The 13,344-nt window shown below is 37.6% G+C and overlaps 1 protein-coding gene across 1 annotated transcript in view; it reads right to left on the bottom strand.

Annotated features, from left to right (window-relative positions):
* slc12a5b (solute carrier family 12 member 5b) overlaps positions 1 to 13,116 on the bottom strand; it is a 72,976-nt gene extending 59,860 nt beyond the window's left edge. Inside the window, exon 1 of the mRNA XM_042003930.1 lies at positions 13,104 to 13,116. The gene's annotated coding sequence lies outside the window, so the exon portion shown is untranslated. The remainder of the gene's footprint in view (positions 1 to 13,103) is intronic.
* Between the last annotated feature and the right edge of the window lie 228 nt (positions 13,117 to 13,344).

Below are 13,344 nucleotides of genomic sequence, written 5' to 3'. Positions count from 1 at the left end.
CAGTAATCCCTTGGTTATTGAACCAGGTTCTGGTTCTTTTGGCAGTGTGGGCAGGTGCCACGTCCTGCTGGAAAAATAAGTCAGCATCTCCAAAAAGCTTTTCTGCTGAAGGAACCATGAAGTACTCTAAAATCTTCTGAGAGACGACTGCGTTGACTCTGGACTTAATAAAGCAGTGGACCAACACCGACAGAAGACATGCCTCCCCAAATCAACACAGACTGTGGAAACTTCAGGCTGCGCTTTAAGTGTCTTGGATTGTTGCCTCTCCATTCTTCCTCTGGACATCCTTTTCAACCTTTTCACACTTTTCTAATTTTCTGATTTTTGGGTTTTCATAAGCTGTAAGTCATTATCATCAAAATTATAACAAATGCTTGAAATATCTCACTTTTTATATAATATGTCTATTTATTGGTTTACCTTTTTCAGTTGAATTACTGAAATGAATTACGTTTCGTGCGATATTTAAATTTTTTAAGTTTCACCTTGATGAGCCACAGAGATCTCAAAGATCATCTAGTGTCAAGTTTGTTTTCCATCCCGAGTATTAAAACTAAACAAGGAGAATCAGCATTTAGTTTTTATGCTTCTAATATCTAGAATGAACTAAGAGAAAATCCAGAGTCTGCTCCACACCTTTAAAATCAGGTCTTACTGTTGATTAAGATAGAGATTTTTATTCTTTTGAACATATTTTCTTGCATATCACTATGATGATGATGATGAGGGTGTTGATAGTGATGATGACGATGATGATGAGGAGGAGGATGATGATGATGATGATGATCCGAATCTGAATTAGAATGAGACTTTATTGCCAAGTTTGCACATACAAGGAATTTGTTTTGGGGTGGAGGTGCTAAGACAAAGCCAAACACAAAAACACACAGTATATACAAGGTAAAGGTATAAAAACAAATGCAGCATAATTAAAGCTAAGTGTATATAGTGCAAATGTGAGGACAGTGGTAATGAAATCAAGTGGTAATCATATTTTATAAAACTGTTCTGTTGTATTTATTTGATAGATATTTCTTATCTTTAATTACAAATCTTATTCATTACCATCATCTTCCTGTCATGGACATTTAAAACTAGCTATTTTTGTTTCTGAACCTTTTACTTCCTATGTTCCACTTATTCATACCTCTGATGCTCATTCCATGCTCAGCTTTGCAGAGGTATTTGTGTATCAAAGCTGTAAGTCAGGGGTAGCCAATGTTGGTCCTCATGGGCCCCAATCCGGCAGGTTTTCCAGATTTCCCTGCTCCAGCACACCTGACTCAAATTATGGGGCCCTCGAGGACCAACGTTGGCTACCCCTGATGTAAGTCCATCAGAATGATGAAGTGTGTTCATTAGACTTTTAGTAGCTTTATAAAAAGGAAAAGAAGAAAAAAAAAACCCCAAAAACTTTACTTTTAGAGCTATCGTCTTGTAACCCGAGGGTTGCCAGTTCGATTCTTGGCCAAGTCGAGTTCATGTCGAGGTGTCCTTGGGCAAGATACCGAACCCCTAATTGCTCCTGATGGGTCGTGGTTGAGCGCCTTGCATGGCAGCTTCTGCCATCAGTGTGTGAATATGTGTGTGAATGGGTGAATGTGACGTATAATGTAAAGCGCTTTGGGTATCGTTCCAGGTACAGTAAAGCGCTATATATATACAGACCATTTACTATTTAATTGAAACTCAGTTTTATACTGTAACAGATTATTTAAAGGTTATATATGCAAGCAGAATTATCATGCACCTAATCAAACCTAATCAGTTTTTACCATTGTTAATTCTCTTTTTTCTGTTTTCAGGCTGCAAAGAGGATCGTACATGTCCACAGAGGCTATCACACAAGTGCTGGCTCAAATATCATTTGTGAGACTGTACCGCTTGTTGGATGCCCTGGAATCACACATGATCATTTACCACAAATACCAAACTTTTATTCTACTTTATTGTATCCTTCATGTGCAGTGTACAAAGGAATTTGTTTTGCAAGATATCATAACTATTTGGTTGATAAGTGTCTGTGAGTTTATTGTGCCTTTTTAAACATCTGTAGAACAGCCCCGTAAAGTTCATCATAGTTTTCACAATAAGTTACAATTTTGTTTATGGTAAATTACAAACTAAAGAAAAAGAGCACTTGTAAAAATCTATGTCAACCAGCCCCAGTAGCCTTTGTGCTGTTTTTTGTTTAAGCCCATATGATCTTCTTCTGTGTAATGCCTTGTGAAAAGCTATTCATCAAACCAGCCAAACTCCACTAAAAGACTTTAACTGCTGTTGGGTTCAATAATGCACACACACAGATCTGCTTGACTAATATGTAAAGTGCAGTCACATAACATTTTATGACTTTACAAGTTGACAAGCATTATCTGAGCAGTGTACTAGCAAGTGCAAATTACATCATGGTACATCTGGGGCTGCGGAGAACACGTTATTCATGCATGGGAAATGTGAGCACAAGAAGACTGACTACTGGGACAAAAGAAAAAAAACTAATTTTGAATCATACTTTGTAATGCAGACAGCTGGTGACATCCTGCAGAAGGACATTTGTGTGAAAAGACAAAAAAAAAAAAAAAAAAAAAAAAAAAAAAAAGACACTTGACCAAAATTTGGAGAGTAAAAAAAGCCATATTATTTACAACATTGAAAATACATCAATGTTAAGAATAAGCCCAATATTCATAAACACTGTATTTAGGCTAAATGTGGGTGATGATGGACCCACTGGGTTTAGCCCTGATTAAGATGTTTATGGACATCCAGATTTTTGTGGGTCCATTGTTTTTCTGTTGTTTGGTGCTGGTGAGGCAGTGAACAATGATTAGATTAGATTTTTATACACAGCTTCCTACCTTTTTTGATTGGAAGTAATCTGATGAGAGCTAATTTAGCAAACTTTAAAACCAAAACTATGACAACAAAAGACTCTGTAGAGCTGAGGAGAACTGAAGGATAGACAATATATTTTGTGGGTTTGACACTTGAAGCAACCACTTTTATTTACTACTATAAGAACATTATTTTTACGAGTACAGTTGCCAGAACACTAACACGGAGTGAGTAGCCATTAAAAACCAATTTGGAATGTATGGGAATCACCCAACCTTAGTGTTCTAGGTTTCATTACATTTTAAATGCTGATCAAACTGTCTTTTGCCCAACAAAGCACTGTGTTTACATGCATCTAATGCTGTCTCTGTGGGTGACACTAGTGTGCATGCTGCCTACCTCACTTTTCTCCTGTCCTGTCAGTGAGAGTGGGCTGTTGGCTGGGTTTTGATTGGCAAAGAGCCTGAAAGCCATCTTCATCTGGGCCAAGCGGCTTTAGCTCTTAACCCATGGGCACCTCCCTCCCTCCTTCCCTGCCTGCTGCTTCTACACATGTGACTGCTTAACAGAGCTGTTAAACTCATATACTTCTATGTTGGTATATGAAGGTGTGCAAGCAAAGGCAACATACACACTTCTAGAAATAAAAGAGAAAAAAAAATTGGAAGAAAATACACAAATAAACATTCATGCATACAAAGACAAACACATGAGTGAATTCATGATGGCCTAATCTTGCAGATTAAGGTCATGCAGTGCTGGGCTGAAATCCACTTTTTCTTTTTCCTGTATGAGCAGGACTGTTCTCAGCTTTTATCTTAGTTCTTTATTCAGCTCATCTGGCTGCTGAGCACCGAAGTGACACTTAACCTTTCTCACATGTAAAAGTACTTAAAATCAGAAATTTGTCAATGCAACAGTTTTTTTTTCAACAGAATCACAAGACATCATTTCTTCCTTTAAACATTCACATCCATTAACCTTCTGGTTTTCTTACAATTCCAAGTGAAATGTGCAAACAATTATACTTATTTACTTTAATTTGTATTAGCAATTTTATTTTATGTCCTAGTAGCTATATATCTACAGAAAGCAGCTAGGGATTATAAATATGTTGAAAAAATATGCAACCTCAAATGGTGGTGAGAGTAATTGCATTTAATAAGTAAAAATGGCATCCATCACATTAATTTTGCAATGTAAAAAAATTACATTTTAGCCCTAACCATAATCAATTTGTAATCATAGCCAAGTAATTTAGATTTATATCTATAATAAAGTGACGTAACAGACAAAAATCAAATGCAAAATTACAAAGCTTCCTCATAACTTTGTAATTTGTGTGTGTTGCTTCCATCACATTGTACATGCAATGTATTTCAGCTCAAACCATAATCCTTACATCCATCTATTGACTATACCAGCTTATTCCAGTGCATAGTCACAGGGAGGTGGAGCGTATCCCAACTGCTATCAAGTGAAAGGCAGAGTACACCCTAGACAGGACTAGTCCATCACAGGGCCCTCCCAAAAATATGTTAAAGTGTTTTTGTTTTTTTCTTTTCCTTTGGCTGCTGTGGTGTGCCCAACAAATTTGCTTTGCCGAGGAGAGATTTATGGGTATAACTCTCATCTTGATAATATGATTTTTTTTAAATAAATATCTATCACTGAAATTACATGAAGTTGCCAGACCTGACAGGCACATATGCTGGGAAGTTTCATGGAGTTCACCTGTTGAAAGCCATTCTGTTTTTATGCTCTATTTTTTGAAGATTGATATTACTAAGAAATTGATCAATAATCTCATCTGTTGTGTTTATGTGTGTGTGTGTTTATAAAATGTTTAAAGAAATCTCTAAAAGTGTTATTTATCTTGTCAGGATCACAGCTGCTATTTTCTTCTGGATCTTTGACAGAGGAGATTGAGTGTGTGTATTTGTGTGAATTGTGCAAAGTGCTGCTGTGTCAGCAAGCTGTGCCTGATGGTCCAGTGTCTGTGTGTCTATAAGCGCTGCGGTTTGGGTTAATATAATGATATAGTGTTTTAAGATTCAAGTGATGCGAGGTGTGTGCCAGTCACAGATGTATGACTGGCACCTGATTGGCACCTAACTGATAGACAGACATATCAGAATGAGATCATGGAGAAAGGGATGATCATACACCAGAATCTGGGACCAAACGCCATGATCCATGAGGACAACATTCTCTCTCAAAGAGTCAGGATCATCACAGAATTAAGGGGAGGAAAGAATGAAAAGACCTGCCGTGAGTCCAGAGATCAGTCCAGTTGAACACTTGTGGGTACAGCTTGAGCAGAGTGACCAAGACAACACACTGGTTGGCTTTCAACAACTCCTGGTTGAGGAATGAGATGCCAGCCCAGAGCAAAATGTGACTGGGCTGGTGACCAGCATGAGGAGGAGGTGCCAAGCTATTGTGGATATTCCATACATGGATATTCCATACACTACTAAAGCCCCTAAAAATAGTAAAATTAATAAAGTGCAAAATGACCAATAGGGCTACATGCTATTTTTTCTTTATTTCTTAGAATGCAATCATCCAATCCCCTAAGAAACTCAAAACATGGGTGAACACCAACTGGAGAATGCTGCAAGGGATTTTGACACTTTTTTAGGGGCACTGGCATCACATTAACTGTGTTGCTCACTTCACAGAAGCTACACTTTCTCTTCATATTCATCAACCAAACTGACATGAATTGACTATATTCTATATCTTTTTGGAAACAGTGTCACACAGACCTGGATTTCTTATAGCTGAGAAGAAACCTGGGAATTTCATCTAGCAAACAGCAGCTTTGATCTGTTTTTGACTGATATTAGGACCTTTGGGAGAAAGGATGAGAAAGATCTCTTCTTATTTCGTCTGCAGGTTTGACTCTATGATGACAGTCAAGGGCAAGAAATTATGCCTGGACTTGCCCAAATCATCCAATAATAGACAGACTCTGTATTTCATTTTATCTTTTACCTGAACTGTCAGCAAAACAACATGAAAACATCATATTAATGTTATTGATTCTGGCAAGAGAAAAAAAGACTAATAATATTTCACATGGTTTCCTCATGTTTTCATTCATAATATGAATGTCCAGTCAAATTTTATTATATACTATTTGGGGTAGTCATTCAGTATTCAATGTCTGGAGTGGATGTACTCACATAGTGTAAAGTAGCAGGTGGGAGTAGTTGTGTTATATAGTTTATGGTGACAGTCATAAGTAAAATTGATGTTCATAGCTCTGGGTAAAGGCTTTTTCTTGCACAATCCCTTTTTTTGTTTGGTTAACTGGTTAACTGGTGAGTCTAAATTGTTCCAAGGTGTGAGCATGCATGATTGTTTGTTTCTATTGGCCCTGTGAAGTACTGGTGACCTGTACTGGGCTTCAGCTCCTCATATGACCCTGATTAGGATGAAGCGGGAACAGAAAATTGATGGATTTTATTAAGAGATTTTAATAGTAATAGTGATCATAGCTGTGCACTAATGTTGGCATATCTCTGTCCTCAAATGATCTTCATCTATGCGTAATTCAGCAACGTCTGTCCAACGAGAACATAATCAGCAATCCAAAATATTACAAATTGATCTGCGTTCGTCCTCAGTTTATTTTGGTTTCCAAATTTGTTAAGCAGTTTTGCAGGAAAAATGTCAAATGGTGTAATCCTTTTTTAGCAGTGCAATCCTCTCAGAATTATGATGTGACGCAGCCTGTGTGATGGATCAGCGCCTGGCCAACGACGCCGTCGGCTGTGCAGGATTGAGGAGCCTGCAGGGATCCATCCACAGGCATTTAAAGAAAAAATCCCCATCAAGTTATGTATGGAAAACTTGTATTTTTCAATGTCTCTCTCATTTAAACAAAACAAAAGAACAAAAATTAAAATAAAATAAATAAATAGAATCCTAAAGTTGTATTTAATTGCTGCGATAAATTGATATCTTTTAGAGAAAAAGTTGAAAATAACATCACAGGACTTTGTATTTTAAGACAGTAACAGGAGAATAATGGTGCCTCAAGTGAAGCTTAGAAGTTGGCCTCAAATGTTTTTCATCAGGATTTCTTTGACACAAGTGCAACACTATGATTTCAAGAAGCATTTTAATGTCAGTTCTTGCGACTGGGATTGAGTTTCACTGTTTTGGATTTGTGAAATGCATTATGGCATGCACTGCTGCTTCTCTTGATTGAACTGTTAAGCCTTTCTGCTGTGCTTATTAACAACCAGTAGATGGCGACACAGACCAGGTATGTTTATTCCTAACTGCCTACTGGCACATTTTTTGGTACTCTTAATTTTTTATGTTTGGTTATTTTGTTTATCAGTAATTTATTATTTACATCTGTGCATAAATCTTCTATTTTCTTTCTAACTATACTAAAAAACTTTTCTGCCTTTCATATCTGCTTTCAACAAAAAAGTGAAAAAGATTTCTTACTTCTCACATATCCATTTAATACTGTGCTATGACATGTCTGAAAGATACAGCATCTATATGAGGAGTGCACAATTTATCTCATTACAGAGATCATTAAGATTTTGCCATGTGGACTCATTTATGAGTTTAACGTGCCTTTTTGTTGTCACTGACAAGCTCACAACATTCCAGATTATTTTTTCCCTTTATTTCAGCTGCAAATTGAACTAGAACAAACCACTATGATCCTTGTGTTGAAAAAAACAACAACAAAAACACACAAAAAAAAGCATAATCAGTGTGCTTACGCAATATTTTAATCTGGTGTCTAAACTGAAATGAACACAACTGAAATTATTTATATACACTGCCTGGCCCAAGAAGTGTTCCAACTGGCCCAAATGCAGCAACCACAGATCAAAACACAGGCCCCACAGGCTGTACAGTAAGCACTAGAAGCACTACATCACTTCATCTGCTGTTCTTACGGTGGCCGAGAAGTGCGTAACAATATGACATCGAATAAAACACTTGCACTATCAATCCTAATAATCATTGATGCAACACCAAAACAGCTTTACGATGTTAAACACTTTTACTATTTTCGGGACAGTTTTACAACTTGCAAAACAAATTTTACAAGTTTACTGAAACACTTTTACAAGTTCAGGAAACACAATTACAAAGATCTGACCTGGCTGGTGTTACACCAAAATCTGCGACCCATTAGAATCTGTGACCACAGGAAACAATAGTGTACATTCCTCTGCATGTACGTCATAAGGCCCATTTATCAGAATCAGCTTTATTCACCAAGTATGAACACATACAAGGAATTTCTTGCCGGCAGATGTTGTCACTCTAAGTGGAAGTATTGGGATAAGTAAAAAGTAAAAAAAAAGGAAAGGAATTAAATAGGTAGGAAGTAATAAAAAGGGTTGAGGTTAGGGTTGAGGTTAGAGCTGCAGGAAGTACATTTGCTACCTTATGTTTTGCTTTGGATGATCGTGCCCAGGAATCTGAAGTGCTCTACAATGGACACTACTGAGAACTGTGAGTGGGGGCCCACTCACACTTCACACACACACTGCCCTCTCTTCCTCCAGCGACACTAATGAAAGTATATTAGCTGTTATCTGATCACATTAGCTAACTTCCTATCTATATCTATGACTAAAGTAGCCATGCTGCTAGTCTACAGGAAGTGTTTTGGGTTAACAATCCGATGTAGAGAACATGTATGTGTAACGCCCACTAATGTGTGCCCACATAGTGTGTAATATGTTAATTTTTGAAAGGCAGTATGAGCTTTGTATAAAAGAAGATTTTATTTTCTGCAAAATTTTATTATTTATCATTGACTTTGGTATATTGAGACATATGCAGTAGTGATGTTTCACCAGTAGAGAGTGCACGCCGACACCGGTGGTTTGCTCACTGATTCTCTCATAAATTGAGAAATTAGTTGAGCACAGATCATGTGCCCTGTGAAATCATCTCCTTTGTTTTCCAGGTGATATGCACCTGTAAAACCATTTAAAATTATTGCATCTGATTGTGAATGTCTTAAATGCCTTGCATATGTGGCCCCTCTGGCATTGCAGATAGTAGGCAACAGAGTTTTGATCAATTCAACGTGTCAAGTTGTGGTGAAGAATAGAGGACACACATGTTTAGGTTTATTCTTCAGAGGAATCAGGTATCATTAAACAATTTAATGAATGGCCATCATTTTTACTCCTATTTACAACATGGCTATAAAATCCCTTTCGGACAATCTAAATTTCCTCACATATCATTGACTTAACATGTTTCCAGGAAGGTTACTTGAACACAGTAATAAATACAAATGAATTATGCAACTTTTGTTCTCTTGCTCTTAACTATTGCTTTTAACTGTCTATACAAAAACAATTTACACATTTTTTAAACCTTTAAGATCATATTTTTCAAGTGACATGAAATACATTTTAAACAAGCACTGAAAACCACTTTACTGCCTGTTTTGTGTACATAAATGTTACAGTACAAAACAGATTTTATATATGAAACTAAAAGGTTAACCAGTGTATGCAGTTTCCCTTTAATGGTTCTTTTCTCTGTTTCTCATACAACCATATATTCACCCAGTCATCTAAAATATGGTATTTCTGGTTTGGTATAAACCAAAAAGATGCTTATCAACATTCATGAGGTACAAAGTGAATTCAGTTTAAATGTGAATCCACTAGTTTCTCAGTTGTTTTGTCCCCCTCTCAGCTCGACCTCTTTGATCATTTTTGGATTTTCCAGGACTGACTACACACGTGATGCTACCAATATGGAGATGGTGGGAACACCCAACGAGCTTCACTTTGCTCTTCAGAAACCTACAGGTGACGTCACAGAGGGTCCGTCCATCTTTTATTTACAGTCTATGGGCCCAACGCACAACTCTTCTAGACCTGACGTGCATGCATGCTACGCAGACGGTTACGCAGAGGTACTCCCTTATGATTGGTCAATTTGGGATTACGTGTTTCCGGATTTCTGGATCTTCTCGCTGAATTTGTGTAGTAACCTCCATTTTTAAAAATAACACCCAATGGATCAAGTTGAGGAGAGGCTGATCGAATTATTTCTTCGTTTTCTTCCACAAGCTAATAAAGACACTGAACCATACTGGATGCCAATTTTGTTTTAAAACAGAAAATACATACTGGAACTGAAGTGAACCATCAACCTGGTGAGTTGACAGGCTGCTACCACTCCTGCTGCCACCTTCAGGTTAGGAGGAAAAACTGCAACACTACACCAAAACAGTGCGTACCCACTACGCTCAAGTGCGAGATCACGCTCACCTGCGTCAGTTACGCCTTAACCGACCTCACTCAGACACTTCTTTTTGTGTACTCACTCTATAACCACCAGTGTGATATGCACTGCAGTAAGTGAGATTGCAGTAATATTATGCATTACAAATAATAATAAAAAAAAAACTTAATGAAAAGCATAAGAAGAATGTCTGTTTTTATTCTTTTATCTGTTTCGAGTCTCTACATGTAGAAGTGTGAGTTTAGAAGGCTCTGTTGGTAGTTTTCCTAGTCAGTGCCCTACCTGACCCTCCAGGAAATGCTGTCTGTGTCTGTGCACCAAACAGAAGTTCAGAGTACCCACCCTTTTTGGAGTCCTTGGATGGAGTGTTGGAGAGCACTCCTTCTAGGGACTCCCTTGTTTTACTGGGGGATATCATTGCTCATGTTGGTAAAGACAGGGAGACCTGGAAGGGCGGTATTGGGAAGCGTGGCCCCACTGTCTCTGAATTCGAGTGGTGTTGCATTATTGGACTTCTGTGCTAGTCATGGATTGTCCATGACAAACACCATGTTCAAGCATAGTGCGAGTGTCCTCATGTGCACTTGGCACCACGACACTCTAGGCTGCAGTTCAATGATCAACTTTGTAGTCATATGGTTGGACTTGTGGCCGCATGTCATGGACACTCGTGTGAGGAGAGGGGCGGATCACCTAACCCTATATATATAATTCCGTCTTTCCCTAATGTCTGGCTTACCATCTTTATGTAAGCCTTGGACCACACAGAGTAATCATATATAAAGTAGTCATATATTTGTGTGTAGTGTTGTTGGCAATGCATCAGTAAACTCGGATATCTCCTCAGCGGGTTGCTGTGAGGAGAAGCAGGGACCCCATCTGCCTGCTGTGCTAAGTAGAGCCAGATTGCTGGGAGCAGCCTGGGAAGAAGACAGTGTGTATGAATTATTAGATGACCTTCCATGCAACCAGAGACAAGAAATTTTCTCCAGATGAGTCCTCTCACTCAGCAGAGAGCAGATCATAGAGGTTGTTTTCCAAAGCAGCAGATAAGCATTTCTGAAATAGCAACCAGCATACATGTCTGAAGGTGTTTTTCTCTCTCTGTATTCCTTTATCCTTATATTTTTCCAGCTCAGCCAGATACATGCCACTGCGGAGCAGTTTTGCAAAAGGATGGAAAAGTAAAATAAACTGAATCCACCAGTTCATTTGCAGAGCAGTTTTTGAAGGCTCAATGTACAAGCAAGGAAATGAATGACTGCCCCAAGACCTCGAAAGCTTACAAATGAGACGCTTTATCTTGTTTGGTCAATTTGTGCAAAACAAGGACAGATTTTTTGTAGTCTTTATGCCAGGTTAATCTTTAATGTCTTCTGAGTAGAGCCCTTTTTACACTGGTCAAGAAAACTCACTAACACTCAACAACATCTGGCTTTAAGTATGTATCGGTTCCGGCTCCAGTTACAAATATGGGAACAAGATACAGGTGAACGTATTAGTTTTCCATAAAGGTGCTGCACTTGAGGTTACCAGAGTGTCCACATTTAATTTTACAGACATTTTTAACACATGTTTACTGACCATAACGTAACTAAGATGCTCTGAGACGAAAAGCAAAACCTTGCAGGTGAAAAGATGTAATATAATGCCATCCCTGATTTTGTCATAGTCACAGGCTGTTTCCTTGGGAGATAGAGGTATTAAGTGTACTGAAGCCTGAAAGTAAAGATGCTACTACTTGCAATTTAAAAATTTTTTTTTTCATAAAAAAACCACCATACCAAACAATAGCCTATGGCAAAACCTTCATTATAGCCATAAAATGCTAATTAAAATAGTTAACTGATTTCACCACACCAGATATTCTTATTACCGGTTCATAGGATATCACATAAAAACCACACAAGATCTCAAATTAACAATCATTTACATTTCATCATTATATATCATCATCTAAAAGTAGTGTTATCACTAGTCTGGCTTTAACCTTAATTCATGTTCTAACCCTTGACCCTACAGTTAGTGTAACCATGTTTCATTTAAGCACATGTTTAATCTTTAAATTAATAGTTTAATATAACTGGGACTTGCTTTTTGTTGCTCCAACGAGGAAACTTCCATGTGTAAACTGATTTAGTTATATAAAACTTTGGCTGAAGAGATACTGTTGCGGTAAAAACAATAACAATGCTATATGCGCAAAATGTTTCAAATAACTGAAGTTGTTTGTAATTTGGTGTCATAATAGTTCCTATAGTGATTAAACACATTTAAAATAAATTAATTTTGTATATAGATTGTGATATAATTTCACTTTTAAGATAACACATTCATTTTCCTGATATTTATTCAGTTTATGCAATACTATTATATTTATGCTATAGGCCATGATCGCATGATCATGAACAGTTTTTTTCCCTTTAAGAGAGTATGCACACCAATGCACGCAACTTCATCTGCACGCAGCCACTGTACATCAGATAATTGTACTTTGCCCCACTTATCTCCTAGAAGTTACTTCAGGCAGACAGTGCAAAAGACTCAAAGATGTTTTCTGGCAGTAAGCAACAGATAGCAATAGCAGTCAAGAATACTATTTGATAGATGAGGAACAGAAATGAACTGTTACAGCAGGACAGATGCACACCACATTCTCAGAAATCCAGAATATGACTTTAAGATGGGACATCTGACTCGGAATGAGTCAACTTCATAATAAAGCTTAAACAGTCATCACTTTCCATCTCTGTGAGTAATGCGAACAAAATTCAAACATGCAGGTCCTGGCTCACACAGTATGTTGGGTTTTAGCCTAATTAGATAGAACGCTTCCAATGATGGATCACTCATAAATCTTCCATTATTAGCCAAAGTGTTGTGTCATTCCTGTGCCTCTATCAAAGCTAACAACACAATCATGTTGACTTATTTGTTAGAAAAACTATAAGGAAATTAAAGCCTGTCCAATCAATAATCTCTGTTAAATACTAACAGACCTTGTTGACTGTTATCACTCAGTGTGCTTTAAAGAGGGACTGAGATGTGTGGTCTGACTGACAGCCTGGGAGACTCATACAAAAAGGTGTGGAAACTTTGAAGAAATTCAGCTGGATAGAGCTTCAGAATTTTAATGACAAGCAGGACTCATCTGCTAACTTATTTATTTGAGTCAGACTTTGCTGTGACACACCAACTTCATCCAAACAGGAAAAGCCTCACATGAGCTCTTATTAAAAT

Source organism: Melanotaenia boesemani, chromosome 13 (assembly GCF_017639745.1).
Source record: "Melanotaenia boesemani isolate fMelBoe1 chromosome 13, fMelBoe1.pri, whole genome shotgun sequence".
Classification (NCBI taxonomy): Eukaryota; Metazoa; Chordata; class Actinopteri; order Atheriniformes; family Melanotaeniidae; genus Melanotaenia; species Melanotaenia boesemani.
The sequence above is the reverse complement of the archived record's forward strand: the minus strand, read 5'-3'. Positions and strand labels throughout refer to the sequence as shown.